The sequence below is a fragment of the Fukomys damarensis genome, unplaced genomic scaffold, assembly GCF_012274545.1.
Source record: "Fukomys damarensis isolate Sample0158 unplaced genomic scaffold, DMR_v1.0_HiC HiC_scaffold_10, whole genome shotgun sequence".
NCBI lineage: Eukaryota > Metazoa > Chordata > Mammalia > Rodentia > Bathyergidae > Fukomys > Fukomys damarensis.
In genome coordinates this window covers 8,530,158-8,545,581 of record NW_022900922.1, presented here as the reverse complement: position 1 = coordinate 8,545,581, position 15,424 = coordinate 8,530,158, and the positions used below count along the sequence as shown (strand labels likewise).

The window sequence follows — 15,424 nt, the reverse complement described above, 5'->3', positions numbered from 1 at the left end:
ATCACTGAATGGCATATCTGCTTCCATTAATGAGATTTTCTTTTTCCTAATCAGGCATGTCAGTCACAAGGATTTTAAACTGCTATGGTATTTTGGAAAAAATAAGTGATTAAGACCAAAGGAAGCATTGCATAAAACAAAACAAAAGAACAAGGAATCCTCTGAAATCCAAAATAGATGAGAAAGGTGCTTACTGTTCAAAGAATTCAAACCTTAAAGCCAACGATTCACACACAGAAGACAAGGGAAGTCAAGACTATGTTTACCTTTCTCCTAATGCTAAGCCACTAAAGGTGTGGGACAAAATAACCTTTATTAACATGCAGCAGCCTTTTCTAATTATAAGCTCCAATGCACATAGAATAATACTCATGTTGACCCTGAATTTTTTAGAATCTATTAAATTTCTTTTTCTAATGTTCTGGTTAAACTATCACTCGTCAAAGGGCAAGAATTTCAAATTTCAATAAATGTATAGCAAACTAATGAGGAGTAGTTATGATGCATGAGCAAATTGGTACATTTGCTTTTTGTAGCCATGCATGCTTACTATGACCCGTGGCCCTCTACGTATCATTTGCTCAGTGACTTAAACTCTAGCCTACTGTACAGGTTTGACACAAGTCCAACGAAATACTCCACTAGTATTTAAATGGGAAACCATAGAGCAAAAGAAAGACTATGCATTCGCTTATTAAGGGATAAGTGGTTTTAATACTGTATGTATAGTACTTAGCCACTATGAATAAAGGAATCTGCACAAATATTAAACATTAACTAAGCATCCTATTTGTGGTGTACTTTACGACTGTAGCAGCCATTAGCTGTTAACCATGGAGGCTGCTCAATCAGTTCAGGAAGTGCCTCCATTAAACCTCATTTTAAAAAGGATGTCCAAAATCTTACCACCACCACCACCACCACCACAAACACATTTGCATGCTTTGGAATATATTTGTAATTTTTGAGGAAAATAAGGGAATAAGTTATTGTATTAGAATGATCCACGTGATGTTTGATATTTACTTTTACACTTCTCTCTACAGACTAATGTATCTGTACCACCACAAGAAAAAGAAGAAACACCATAAAAACCGGCTTTGAAGAGACACCATAAAAACTTAACCTGCAGAAGAAATAAAATCCCTGAAGCCTAAAATTTTGTCAAGTCTTGGATGAGAGTCCAGGCCCATCAACAGGGGGAGGACATGGTCAGTGGTCAGACAGCTATTTCCTGACTTCATTTCAACACACCTGAGGTAGGATCAGTTACGAAAGGAATTGAGACCTGGGGTATGGGGGAAGGTCTGACTGACCAAAGTTCCTAGCTCATGCTCACAGAAAAAAAGGGGCTAATTCTGCCCATGGACAGCAAAATAGTCCCCTGGGAAGGCCCTGAAGAGGCAGCTGCTCTAAGCCCCTGAAAAAGCAACTGAGGGTTCTCCTAGCACGTTGGCGAAAAGAAGAGAACTACTGAGAAGCTGGTTTTCATGCTAATTGTGATGCTGCTTAATCCATTTGTCTCAAGCTCAGCATTTACGAAAATCAAGCTACAGCCTGCTCCTACAGGGGAGGAAACACCAGAGGCAAATGAAAGACTAGGCAGGAAGAGAAACAAACAAGACTACATTTAGAGAGTCACAATAAAGGAGCACCACACTTAAGGCTCAGAGCAAGATGTGACCTGAAAACATTCAGGTGGCCTTTTCCAGCCACCTGCCCTTGGCCTTCCTTACCTGTTAGCCTCATTGCTGTTTTGCACAATTCTACAAACAAGTCCTAGGCCTGGAAAACTCTAGCCCCTTTTGTTTGTTCTACAATCAAACTTCAGCTCAAGTTTCATGAATACTGTAAACATTTGTGGGGGGGTCCCCTTAATTTTCAGTATAGGCCAGTGGTGGCAAATCTATGGCATGTGTGCTTTCTTTCAAGACAAAAGAGGTTAAAAATTGTTTTTTTCTCAACTAAAACCTCAGTATTCAGGTTTGATTGTAGGGTTAGCACTTTGTGACAAAATAAGTAGGTTTTGGGTTGCAGTTTGGCCACTCATTTCTAAAGAAAATCAACTCTGAACTCTGTCTTTACTTCAGGTTCAGTCTTGCTTTGGCAATCTCGGGTTGCTAAAACACTGACCTAAAGATATTAAGGGCCCTTCTATCATAGCTCAGGACTTTTAAGATGGTAACATCTGCCTTACTGCACATATCCTTTAGGTTTCCACCTCACACACTCTGATATAAGTCCCAAAACAAGAAAGTATTATATAAAAAGAAAATTTGACAACTGAGCCCTTTAGTAGACATCTTATTTGATTACTAAACTGTGCCCACTATGTGACCAGCGCATACAAAATATCCAGACAAGACTTTAATGAATCTCAAGTTATCGACATCTCCCAGAACCTAGAATTACTTGCATGTGCCAAGCACTTCATCCAAATCAGAGTCACACCAAGTCACACAGGCCATGTTCAGCCTTCCAGCCCGTCCCCTCTCAGGGCCATAGCTGAGATTCAGCCTATGCCAGCTACAGTGCCAAAACTATCGCTTTGCCCTTTACAAAAAAGTTTTCTGGGCTCTATCCCAAGTGTCCTAAATATCCCAAGTGTCCTACTCCTCATTACAACTGAATTAACAAGTAAGAAAGTGAGTTACAGATAGATCTGCAGTCCTGGGCAAGAGACATAAATACTAAGTAAAAAATGTCCAACTCCAAAACATTTTCCCTTTAAAAATCACAAGTGGAATCTTCCACTCAAGCCAAAACTAGTGCAGTCAGTGCCCAAAGAAGACACACTGGCTTTCTGGCTGTGCTTCTGTGTCCTCACCCTGAACATCCTCCCAAGTTGTGTCAAGGGCTCTGACCGCTTTCCTCTCTGAAGGACAGTGTAAGTCCTACCCAACTGCTGCTGCCAGGCTCCAGGAGCCCCAACAGAGGCCCCAGGCTTTGGGTGCCCCAGCACAGAGCTCTGCACAAATCAAGGCCCTGTTATACTCACAGGATAATGGATAACTGCTTGCATTTCATTTTGGTAACACATACATACAGCTCCATCCCTAAAACCAGACTATGAAGGCTTCTCTAAAGGGAGAATGTCCTACAGAGCTCAGCAGTTGGCTCTGCTATTTTATAAAACAAGTGGTCTGAGCACTGATGAATTTTCTCACACAAGCTAGCAAGAAACACAAATGTTTATCCCTAAAACAGAGAGATGTGTGAATATATGACTGGACAGAACAAGCAGTACTGATAATCAGGGCAAACACAGGGTGCTTATTTAACTGTCTGGTAACTGTGGGAGGGGAAAGTCTGAGTAGAGAAGCCATGGAGATTCTCACACAATGGCTTGGCTTGGGGATTACCCAAAAGTTTCCAACATCTATAGCACAGCATCAGGACCAGGTTTATACAGGGGCCCAAAGCATCAGGGATAAAAATACCTTCACTATCTTTTAAATCTAGAACTACTCCAGCATCTAGTAGACAGAGGTCCAGCAGATTATGAACAAAGGATAGGTAGATAATAGATGACTGACAGATGACAGATACAAGGAGGAAGATGAACAGATTGATGAATGACAGATAACTAGCTGGTTGACTTGACACAAAAATCTTCCTCCCAGATGTCTCCTCCATTTCTGTCCAAGGCTTGACCTCAATCAATGCCCTGGAATCACTATGGAAACGCAGCCAGCTCTCCCAGCACATGGAGCTGTTCCTTAATTTTATCTCAGTTCAGGCAGAACCATCAACTAACTGGTTGTTTCTTCTCTCTCTTCTCCGCAGAGTATCTGTGCTAACTGCAATCTTCACTATAAAGTGATGTAAATTAAGAGCGCAAAGGCTACAAAACAGTTTCCTACATCACGTTTCTAAGCAAAGCTTTAGTTTATATCTATTACTCTATAGTATATCTCATGGTTTAGAGCAGATTAATATTCCTTCAACCTGGAAGCTAAAGGATAGTCATTCAAGGATAATTTGAAAGTCATCTCCCATCAACAGGAGATGCCTCTTAGATGCAAAATATTTTCCTAATTCTAAATTTGTATACAAAGAATTCTACTCTCTCAAAAGTAGTTGCAAATATAAAAAGATCAAGTCTACAAAAAGCTTTGCTTATTTTCCAAAAAAAATTCCGAACAGCATATTTTCCGTGTGTCAATCCCCAAGATGCCCATTTTGTTAACACCCTTTTCATTTTGGGAATAATATGACTAAAAGGTAAATGCAAAAATTGTAACTTCAGGGAGGGTAAAATAAAAGTAACCTCTGAAAAATTACTTTTTGAAAAATGCCACTTATTATTCTCAAAGAAGTTCCATAATGCTTAAGATTTCAGCAGTACAAAGTGTTACACTGTTATTGTTACAAAGAAAAACAGATTTATACACAAGTCATAAATTTAAAACTAAAAATGCAAGTAAAGCAAAATCATCAGTGTACAGTTGAATAACACTTTGTAAAGAAGACATAATTTTTCTTTCCCTTCCCCAAAAGAAGAATTCCTTTTCTTAAATTGTAGTGCAGTGTTTCAGGGCAAAAGTTGAGTCAGACAAGTGAAGTAAACATTGGCCCAGCGAATGCCAAAGTTAAGAGGACAAAAGAGGACATCTCTGCTCTCATTTCTCCATTTGGCCACAGGCCCAAGAGGGCAAATTTGAACTCAACTGGAATTTGTACAGAGCCAACCAGCCCTTGGATATCTAGCTCCAGACATGGAATCCTGGACAGCCATGTGGTCCTCAATGATAACACGTGTGTGCCACAGAGCTATTTCCAAGGGCAGGATTAGTTCTGAGTAAACACAGTAGTCTAACTGTGATTCGTTTCCATTCTTGGCCTTGGGACTTTATTTTATTATTTAATGCTGGAACGAATGCTTTATATAAGAAGCCATCATTTCCATGTTTGGAATTTCATGGCTGTCAGGAGTCTTCCTAACGTTGCTCTCCTAAGCTGATTGCTTTATAAGGCTTAGGGAGCACCCTTGAAGGCATTCTCCCTTCTCATGCCAGTGCAGTAAGTTTTCCTTTCTCTAAACTATACTGCCATGACAGTTTCTGCAGGTACCATTCACATGCACTGAGTTGAGGAAAGCAAACAAACCTGAGGCCTCTTTTGATCTCAGATCATCCCAGATGGGCCAGCTAACTGTTTTCTAACTCATTTTTCTTATTGATAAAATACAGGTAACAACACCCATCAACTTTTTGCCAGATACAAAAAAATAAATATGCAAAATGTGATACATCTTACAAAGCATGAAATATGCAGAAGAAACAGATTTTAAAAATTCAACAAGTACTTATTCAGCACCTGTTAGATACTCAAATTTGTGCTGGGCCTTCTAGTTGGACAAAGGGAAGCCAAACTACCAGGTACACTTGCACATTCTAAGCGTAAGATGCGCTGCATTGCTGAGAGGGGTTACAGGGACAACCCCTCTAGGGGATGTGATGCCAAGGAAAGGGGACCCAAGCATAACCTGAAGAAACTCAAAATCCTGATCCAACCAGGATCCATTTGCTTTGCTTTGATACCACTATTGCTACCAAATCCCAGATTCCACCCACTCCTCCCTCCCTTACTCAACAGCCTGCCCACAGCTCCGGGACCTACAGACCCCCTTGTTCATCTCAAATAACAGCCAGGGAGATCATGACCTTCAGGCCTCTCTGCTTAAACTTATCCAAGGCTTCCATCCATTGCTTTTACAAATGAGACCACACTCCTCACAGAGCTGCAAGACCCTCCACCCCTACTACTTACTGGTCACACCATTTCAGAGTCTACTGTTCCTTGCTTTTGTTATTATGCATACTGCTGCATTTATCACATGCTATGCCATATCACCCAGGTAAAATGTAGAGATTTACATTCCATAAAGGCATTAATAAATAAGGTGAGCAGGATAAAAATAATCACTAAATCTTATTCAAATGTCAGCAGAAAGGAAAAACAATTCTCAGGAGTCACAGCATCACTTGGAATCTTTATGAGTATGTGGGTGAATGATCACAAAGCTCCTTGAAACATTTAGTTGATAATATGAACAGAAAATATGCCCTTGAAATAAGCTAGTATGAAAATCTTAACTTTAGCCAGCCAGGTTCTAGACTACTTAAAAATTTTTTGGCTTTGCCTTTTCACACCTTTATATTGTTCCTGTACCTTTTTTGGTAAGACAAAAACCCCAAATATAAGGATTACCAATTTCATCCAAGGAATGTAAACATTATGTACCGCAAAATGTACTAATAAAAAAAATAGCTTGTTAGGAGTCCATTCTATCCTAAACAAAAGGATAAGAGGAGGAGAAAGGGACCAGAAGAAGTTAATATTACCGTATAGCACACTAAAAAGAGTGAACTTGCGATATTAAAAGGAAATAATTCTAAGTACCAAAAGTCTCTGAAGATCTTGAAAATAAGTAATTCCAATTGAACTTTTTAAAATTTCAAGATGCTGTCACAGCACACTGTCCAGATTTCAGAATGGTGGTGTTAAGTCTGGGTGACTTCTATCCTGCCAAAGCAACTCCAACCCTTAGGGTCCCTGGCAGGTTAAGACAAGAGAGCCCTTCACCAGGCCCAGTGAAGGTGCCCCGTGGCCATCCTGGCTAGACAAAAACTCCAGCTTGAAGAAAAAGTGCTGCACTGACTTGCTAACAGTTCTGTAAACAAGCATGATTTCTTCAGTATTTGCGGTGGGGGGGGGGACTTAGACGTTCTTGCTTTAATTAAAATGAAAAAGAATAATCCTACTCTGTAGTAAGATCTTGAGAAGATCGTGTGAATGTTAAAACTAAAAGTACTTCCATTCAGTAGTGCAGATCTCAAGTCTCACCAATAAGTTGATTTTACTGAGTGCTGCGGCTCTCTGGTTGTTTATCTTGCTTTGTTTTGGTTTGGGTAGGGCAGAGTGGGAAGGGCAAATTAGGAAATGGAACTCGCCTTCCACTATTTCTAGCTAGAGATTTCAGACGCTGAGAGGGGGAGCAGGATCCAGGTTGGTCCAGCCCTTTTTAGTGGTTCCTCTCGGGCCTCTCGTCACCCAAATTTCACAAACCGGGTGAGCAAGCCTTTTCTCCCTTCCTCTCTGACACACAGAGAGAGACAGCAATAAGGGAGACAGAGAGATTTTTGTTTCTTAGATTAAAAGGGGAGAAAAGCACAGAGGACAAAGAGAAAGGAGCATAATGATTATAAATGAGTCAGGGACCTTACTGGGCACTTTACAAATAAATAATGCTATTTAAATTTTATAGACTTCATAATCGTCCTCACTTAACATGTAAGGCTTGAACAACAGCTTCATCAAGTAAGGGCATTTGCTGAAGGACCAGACAGGAGGCACAGTCATCACACAGTACTACCTTCATAGTAAGAACCCTCTCCAAATGTCACACCCAGGAGGATGGCACAGCCACGCACTGAAGTGGAAGAACCATTTGGAGAAGGAAAAACGTGCATGCCACTTCTAGGATCTGAAAAATCACATTGAACCAACCCTTAGTGAAGTCAAGATGGTCTGTCTCGGGGGCCGGGAGATGAGCCACCAGGAACAGCCATCTAAACGCGCACCACAGACCCACTTCTGCAAGGAGAAGTGTTCTCCGGACTGCTGTGCTATAAAATCAGACAGGAAAATAGGAACACCGCTGAATTTATCAGAAGCTTTATCGGTTTGACAACAGAAAGAAATGGGCTAGCATTAGCAAACACAAAAGTTCATCCTGACTCAGGAACATCAGCACTAAGAAGAGCACACTGTGAACAGAGCTCCGCAGATACTCTGTCGACATGGCAGTGTGGGGACGTGCAAAGGAGCCGAGAGCCAATAAAGCCTTTACTTTCCACAGAGAGTGCTATCCACGCAGGTTAGTAACATAATCATTCACCGAAGCTTGACTTGAAGTGTTTTTTGACCCATTAAGCCCTCACAGTAAGTAGCTGTGGCCTATTGCTTTTGCCACAGCACCAGTAAGTCAAAGCAGTCCAAGGGGCCGCCTTATTCTGTCTGGAGGCAGCACCAGAGGGAAGCGCAGAGAGGTGGCGAGATCACTGTGCCTGCATCAGCGCACCTCAGGGAGATTCAGCAGCACAGGTTCCACAAACGCTGGGGAGGGTGTGAAGAGCCGGACAGGGAGGCTCGTGAGTGCAGCCACCACGGAAGACAGCCTGGAGTTTCCCCAAGAAACTGCAAAGCCGCCGTGCGACCCAGCGATCCCTTTGCTAAAGGAAATGCAGCCTTGCACTGAAGAGGTACCTGCGCCCCACGTTATTTACAATCAGCAGGGCTCTATCAGGAGTGAAGGAACAGATAAAGAAAACGCGACATCCCTACCTAACGAAAGGCTGTTCAATCTTAAAAGGAGGGAAATTCTGCCCTTGGCACCGACACAGATGAAAAGGCACGGCATGAGGCTAAGTGAAGTAAGCCAGACTCAAAAAGCCAAATAATGCGCGACAGCACGTATACACGGAGTCCAAGAAAGAGAATTCAGAGAAACAGAAGAATGGCGGTCCCAGGGGTCAAAGGGTGGAGGAGATGCAGAGATGTTGGTCAAAGAATGCAAACTTTCAGTGAGGGGACCGAATATACGTGGTGACTACAGTGAATACGGTCTACCTGCAGTTGGCTACAGTACTGCAATCAAGTACTCTCATCACACCCCGAAAAGGTACGCACGTGAAGAGATGGCTGTGCTAACTCGCCCGGTCATGGCAGTCACCTCTATATATGAACGTCAAGTCACAAACTGGACATTTCTCTTTTTCAACTAGACCTCAAAGCTAATAAAAAGATGGTGCAACAAAAGAGTAGGTAAAACCAGAATCTTTTATGTTGGGTTTTAGGCATACAGTTTAATTTCTATACAGGTCTTGTTTTATAATTATCACAAAATAAATATATAGAATCTTTCAAAGACTGAAAAATTTTAAGCAAATTCACTAAGGCCGATAACAAATGACAAGTTCAAAAACAGAAGGCACCACCATTAAACACCTCCTGGGAACCCTACTCTAAGCAGCAGAGGCAGGGTCTGGGATGCGGTCAGGGCTTTTTCCAAAGGGGGCAGAACCAGGTAGCTCCGGAAGCACGGCGGGCAGAAAATATCTAGATGTCACAAGGGGTGGGGGCACAGAGGGACTTTTCCAGGCCTAGAAAATCACTCCCTGCAGGTTATGTGTACAGAGTGGGTGTCAAAATACCCAACTCTAGTTTGGAGCAGCTCTCGGAAAGGAGCAGGTCCCCATGCACCACAGTCTTCTATTGTGGACTGTAAATTTTAAACTGAAACAATTTTCTTATAACATTCTGAAAGAGTTACAGATTCACAGGAAGTCAGAGATCCCCCAGCCTCCCTAATTTAGCAACCTCCATAATCAGAGGACATCAGAATTAAGAAGCTGAGAACCACAGAGCTTAGTCAGATTTTCCTCAGTTATCCACACACCTGTGCATGCATGTTGTACGTGACGGTGTCAGTGAATGGTGTACATACAGGCAAGCGGTGTGGTTCGTCTGCATGGTTTGTATAGGTGGCAGGCATGTTTACAGAACATACTAGAGTATGTGCTGGGTGTGCACAGGGCACGTGACAGGAGGAGGACACGCAGGCATGTGAAGGTGCCTAGCGTGTCCAGAGTTCTACGCACTTTCCCCACAGGTATAAATTCATATAACCACCACAAATCAGGCCACGCCACTGTGCCATCGCCATGAGATTTCTTCCAGCCCTTTTATAGTTACTCCATTCACCACCCCTGGAAACTACTAATCTGTTCTCCACCTCTACAATTACATTTCACAAATGTTTTGTGACAGCAATGCCGCAGTATGCATCTCACTGAGATCGGCTTCCTTTCCTGGAGGTTCACACCGGTTCCGTGTACCAATGCGCTCTGCCTTGCACTGCCGAGGAGGCATCCACAGCATGCAGGTACCAGTGTCCAACCACTTCCCACTGCAGGACATCACAGGGGTGTCCACCTTGGTATTATGACGAGTAAAGCTGCATTACACTACACATCGAGCATTGTATAAAAATGTTTTTGTGAATATTTTCATTTCTCCACAATAAACGTTGAACAGTGCAATTCCTGGGTCATACGGTGAGTCCGTTTTGGCTTTAAAAGAACTACCAACTTGTCTCCAGAGCTGAACCAGGTGGCATTTCCACCACAGCGAACGAAAGGTGTAGCTTTCCTGCACCCTAACCAGAACTTAGCATCACCTCGCACTTTAGCTATGCTGAAAGGTACATTACTGCTGGTTCAGGTAATTTTTTTTTCTCATTGAGTTTATTGGTACATTTTAGGTATACAGCACAGTTACATTCATTATTGGGATCTGTACCTTTACATGACAGGTCTTGGTTCTCATTTTTCCCCTTGTCCCTGCCCTCCCTTCACCCCTTCCTCCCCTCCCTATTTACAAACACTATTTCCATTTTTTCATCTTCTCATATTTTTTTCTTTTCCCTTATTTCCTTTCCCCTACCCTTCCCACTTTCCCCACACCTTTAGCCCTTTTCTTCCTATTTCACATTATCCGTTATCTCATTAGGATCTCATGTACTACTGCAGTTTTTCACACCAGAGAAGCTGTTCCATATTTACACGTGTGACTTATTTATTTCACTTAGGAGCATATCCTGAAGTTCAAGCAATTGTAATTTGCTTTTCTTTTTATATTTACACAGCTCAACATCTTTTCAGGTATGTATTCTCCTTGGTGAAATGTCTTTTGCCCATTTTAACTTAGATTTTTAGTAATACTAAGATTTTTTCAGAGTTAAGTATACCCAAGTCTCTTTGGGATATGTGAGTTGCAAATATTTCCTCCCAGTCTGTAGTAGCTTGCTTGCATACTCTTACTTTTCCAAAGCAAAAAGTTTTTAATTTTGACAAAGCTCAATTTATCATTATTTTCCCTTTAGGGATAGTACATTTAGTTTTCAATGAAGAACTCAATGCAGCCAGGGATTAGCTCAGTGGTACTATGCCTGCCTTGCAAGTGCAAGGTCCTGAGTTTGATCCCCAGTACTAAAAAAAAAAAAAAAAAAAAAAAAAAAAAAAAAAATCAAAAACAAAAAAAAGAACTCTTTGAGCCGGGCATGGTGGAGCACGCCTGTAATCCCAACACTTGGGAGGCTGAGGCAGGAGGATTGCTGTGAGTTCGAGACCAGCCTGGGCTACATAGTGAGTTCCAGGTCAGTCTCAACTACATAGTGAGACCCTGTCTCAAAAAAATAAAAACAAACAAACAAAAAAAAGAACTCTCTGTCTACATCTAAACTCATGAAGATTTTCTCTCAACTTGAGCTGGGTGCCAAGGTTGCCACGACGTTGATACGAGGTCTTTAAGTCTGGCCAAATCACAACCTCCTTATCCCTCAGTTTCCTTGTCTGCACAGTGAGAGATACCCAGACGTGGATCTGCCAGGTCCCAATAAGCCCTGAACTGAAAAGAGGCATGTAAATGGGACCGAGTGAGAAGAACTGACTCAGGGAATCTTATGTGCAAAGCCACAGGAGCACCAGAGACTAAAAAACCACAGGGCAATAGTACCATTGGCAAATCCAGCAGCAGAAAAAGCAGATGAGAAAAATCAGCGCCACCCTTAGGAGGATAAGGCGAAAGGTTTACAGCAGGTATTCCCTATGGGTTCTTCAGAGAACGGGAAGAAGGAAAAGAAAACAGAACTCAAGCAATAAGGGGGAGGGGGAGGGGACAATCTCAACGTAGCCTTAACTAGGCAGTTTACACAAAAAAATATTGCATATGCTTTTTATTGGAGCGTGAAGCTATGAATGTATACAGATTCAAGGACATTTCTCTCTCCATTAGGTTCATGGTACAACTAAGCAACAAGGCCTTGGTGCCTTTCCAGCACTCAGGACAGAGGCTGCTATCCAGAGGGACGGCCAGGCAGCACCACACCAAGCTTACCAAGAAGACAACCATGTCTTCCTTGCACTAAACCAAGCTACCATCTTCTTCTATGCTCACTGTAAGCTCTGTCCTTGTGAAATAAAACACACAGTACCCCTCCCAGTACTCTGCCAATGTGGTGGGTGCCATAGCAGGTAAAGCTAGGCCCAGGGACGCTGGCTCCAGCTTTTAGGTGCAGGCTGCTCACCTTCCCATCCAGCCATCAGCTTTGATATCGGGAAGAACACCCTCGGTCCCATCATAAGGGGACAGAGCACACAAACAGATAAGCACTTTGGGGAAAACAGCTACTTCATATCCCGGTATATGTCCTTATGATGAAGGATTCTCCAGTCATGCAGCCAAAATCAAATCTCTTTGAGTTAGACAAAAAGCTCTTAAAAGGGGGCTGCAAGGAATTTCACAGTTAAGATTTTACAGACCATTTTAAATTATATTTTATTCGTAGGAATTTGTACAAACTAAATTTAAGAGAAAAACTCAATTGTCAGCTAGATCAACTAAATACTTTATTCATGAAAAAATTCAATATACCTATTTTCTCCATTATTTCACAAAAAAAAACCAAAAAAAACCACATGTGGCATAATGACCTTAAGAGTAGAACTGGACAGGAAAAAGAAACCGACAAGTCTTCCCTCTCCCCACTCTAAAAATGACTTAAGATATTTTGAATGCTGACCTAGAAGATTTTTTTCAAGTACATGAACCTCTCACTGAACACAATAACACCTAAGAGGCTGAAATATATTCTGTAAATTCTTTAAAAATTCAGCAGGTGAGGAGAAAGACACTTGCTATCCCCTCCCAACCCCTCCAGGATTTGGTCATTCCATAGTGGCAGCGGTTTCTCTTCTGACCACTTTCAGGGAGAGGATTCACTGGATCAGGAAATCATCTATCAAGAGGCAGAAGAGAAGCAGTCATACTCCACTTGTCATCTCCACTGCTTCAGGTGTCTCTCTCACAAAGGTTTGTCCGTGACAAAGCTCAACTTCATTTAAAGATCAGTCCCCTCCTGCACCTCAATTACTTGGATCTGGATAATCCAAATTCATGGCAAGGCAGGCGTCCAGTATGCCCAACATTTCGAAATGATAAAGAACCTGAGAAGTCTCCCAGGACAAGGTCCTTGGGGATGGGTGTGGGCAGGTCACCCAACAGGCAGGAAGAAAAGGTGCAATTTGAGACAACATTCTTACATTTAGAGGTAAACTGCGAAACATTAAGTGTCATAAAAGATATTTTTTCCCGGCCTGGGACAGAAATAGTATCTGTACAGCGTTCTAAAAAGCATTTGAGGTTTTTCCCCAACATTGTGCGCTAAGGATGGTGTTGGGGCTTTTACCATTCCAACTTTTTCCATGTGATCACTTTTTCTTTCATGAAAGGCAGAGAAAAGAAGCAACAGACATAAATGGGATGTGTCCAACAAGTTAGCATTGGCATTAACAGAAGATACAATGACTGAAGAAAAATCCTTAGAACTCTGAACCCCATCAGTAAGGCCTATGTCTGTTGGGTACCAAAGCTCTTATGATAAACTACCCAGGCTGTGTAAGGCAGGTACGAGGTAAGACTTGTCCAGAGAGTAGGGATGAGAAGTGAGCAACTTTTATTCCATCAGGCAGTAAAAAATAGCCAGGCCCAATCTCAGTATATGCAGAAAAACAAACACTATCATCCTCATTTCTACCTGTTTCCGGACGGTTTTCTTTTGAAAGCTTTAAGAAATACCCTTTTGTCCATGGATATCTTTCTAACGTCCACTGTATTTGCCTGAACTCAATTTCTGACTGTTCCTTCTTAGTATATGTGCCGCCAAAGTGAGTGCTTGACCATTCGTTCTAAATAATGTTCTTCAGTAAAGAAATCAGGGTACCTCAAAGATGTACAGACCTCAGCTCACCCCATTTCTACCCAAGTATTAAGCCTTTCCTCAGCCTTCGTGAACCTCACAATATGACAAGTTCTAGCTCAGGCTTCTCCCAGGGACGGCCTGTCTCAGAAAATTTCTACTGTGCAAATGAGTTAAGAAATGAATAAGCTTCTGCTGAATCCTATCAGTTAACAGTTAAAAATAAAACTTTGAAAACTGTAAACGCTCAAATTTCCCTGTACTGTGTTACTTACTTGCATTACAGTGTTACTATATGCCACAAAGAATGATCATCCATATTGAGAATGACGTCAGCTTCCTTAGGATTATTCTCAAGCACATGTTCTCAGGCCCAACACCAATTCTGTACACTTTAGGCTAAATAATTTTTTCTCCTAAGGAGTATCTCCTTAACTTTGATTTCTTTTGAATTGCATTGAAGATAGATTGCTCAATGGAAACATTACTACTAGATCCATTCTATGATTAGGTTACTGGATGCTTACATATACATCACTGTTGGTTTCCTTGCCATTTGCCTTGTTACCAGTAGCTAAAACAATCTCGACCAACATCTGACTCCATTTGTAAACTGCTGATCTTTCCTGATAACATTGTTATGGGATTCTGGAATGTTCAGTTGTCATTCTTCAAATTGTTAATGTCCTAAAGAAAACATGGTTACTGCGAAACTTCTAACTGTATAGTAAACATAGTACTGCCTTAGGAAGTATCTATCTCCAAGGAACCCAACTTGCCATGGCTGAAGGAAATGGAGAGTGCCCCAACTCCTTGCTAGCCAGCGCTTGCTCATGTAGATTTCCAAGGTAAACAGGGTACCTGGGAATAAGCCCAGATGCAGGCACCCCTCATGCAAATGCAGACCACCTACCAGTCTTCACAAGAGGTTCGAGCTGAGCTAGGGCTTCTTCGCCATCTCCACATGCTGGTGACACCCCGAGTCTCACACACTACCTTCTCACAAACCACATCCCCGTGTATCAGCTTCCTGGAGTAGGAACAGAAGGGTGTGGGTGCCCAGAAAACCAGGAGGTGCAGGTGGGAACTCAGCTCATCCACACAGAGAGAGACAGGCCAAGTCCATTTCACTAGTTCACCTCCCTTGAAGCACAGCTGGTACAGCCCCTACATCTTCCCTCAGATGTCAAGTACTGTGTGTTCAAAGATCACTCTGATCTTTGGGAAACACAGAACATGACAGGAGAGAATGCCTGCTTAAAATTAAATCTATAATGGCTATAAATTAATGTAGCTTTCATTTTGCCCTTATTCAAAAACCGTTTCCTAATGCCTAGACTTCATATGAAAATTCCCAAATGTCATAGGAATGATCCCGAACTTTCTTATTCATTCACTCATCTACTACCGAATTATTAGTTCTTACTATGTGTCAGGCATTTTAATAAACTATACAAATGGAACAAAGACATCATCACTAAATGTTTGTTCAATGAAAGATTTTAACAGTTTTATACTTTTATCTTCTAAACGTTTTAAAGGTACAAATAAAGTGATAGTTAATGATCACAATGATTTTTTTTTTTTTTTTTTTTTTGTCCA

At 41.7% G+C, this 15,424-nt stretch overlaps 1 protein-coding gene across 1 annotated transcript in view; it reads right to left on the bottom strand.

Moving 5' to 3' along the window:
• Nucleotides 1–15,424, bottom strand: part of Dip2c (disco interacting protein 2 homolog C) — a 304,786-nt gene that overhangs the window by 179,449 nt on the left and 109,913 nt on the right. The window lies entirely within an intron of this gene.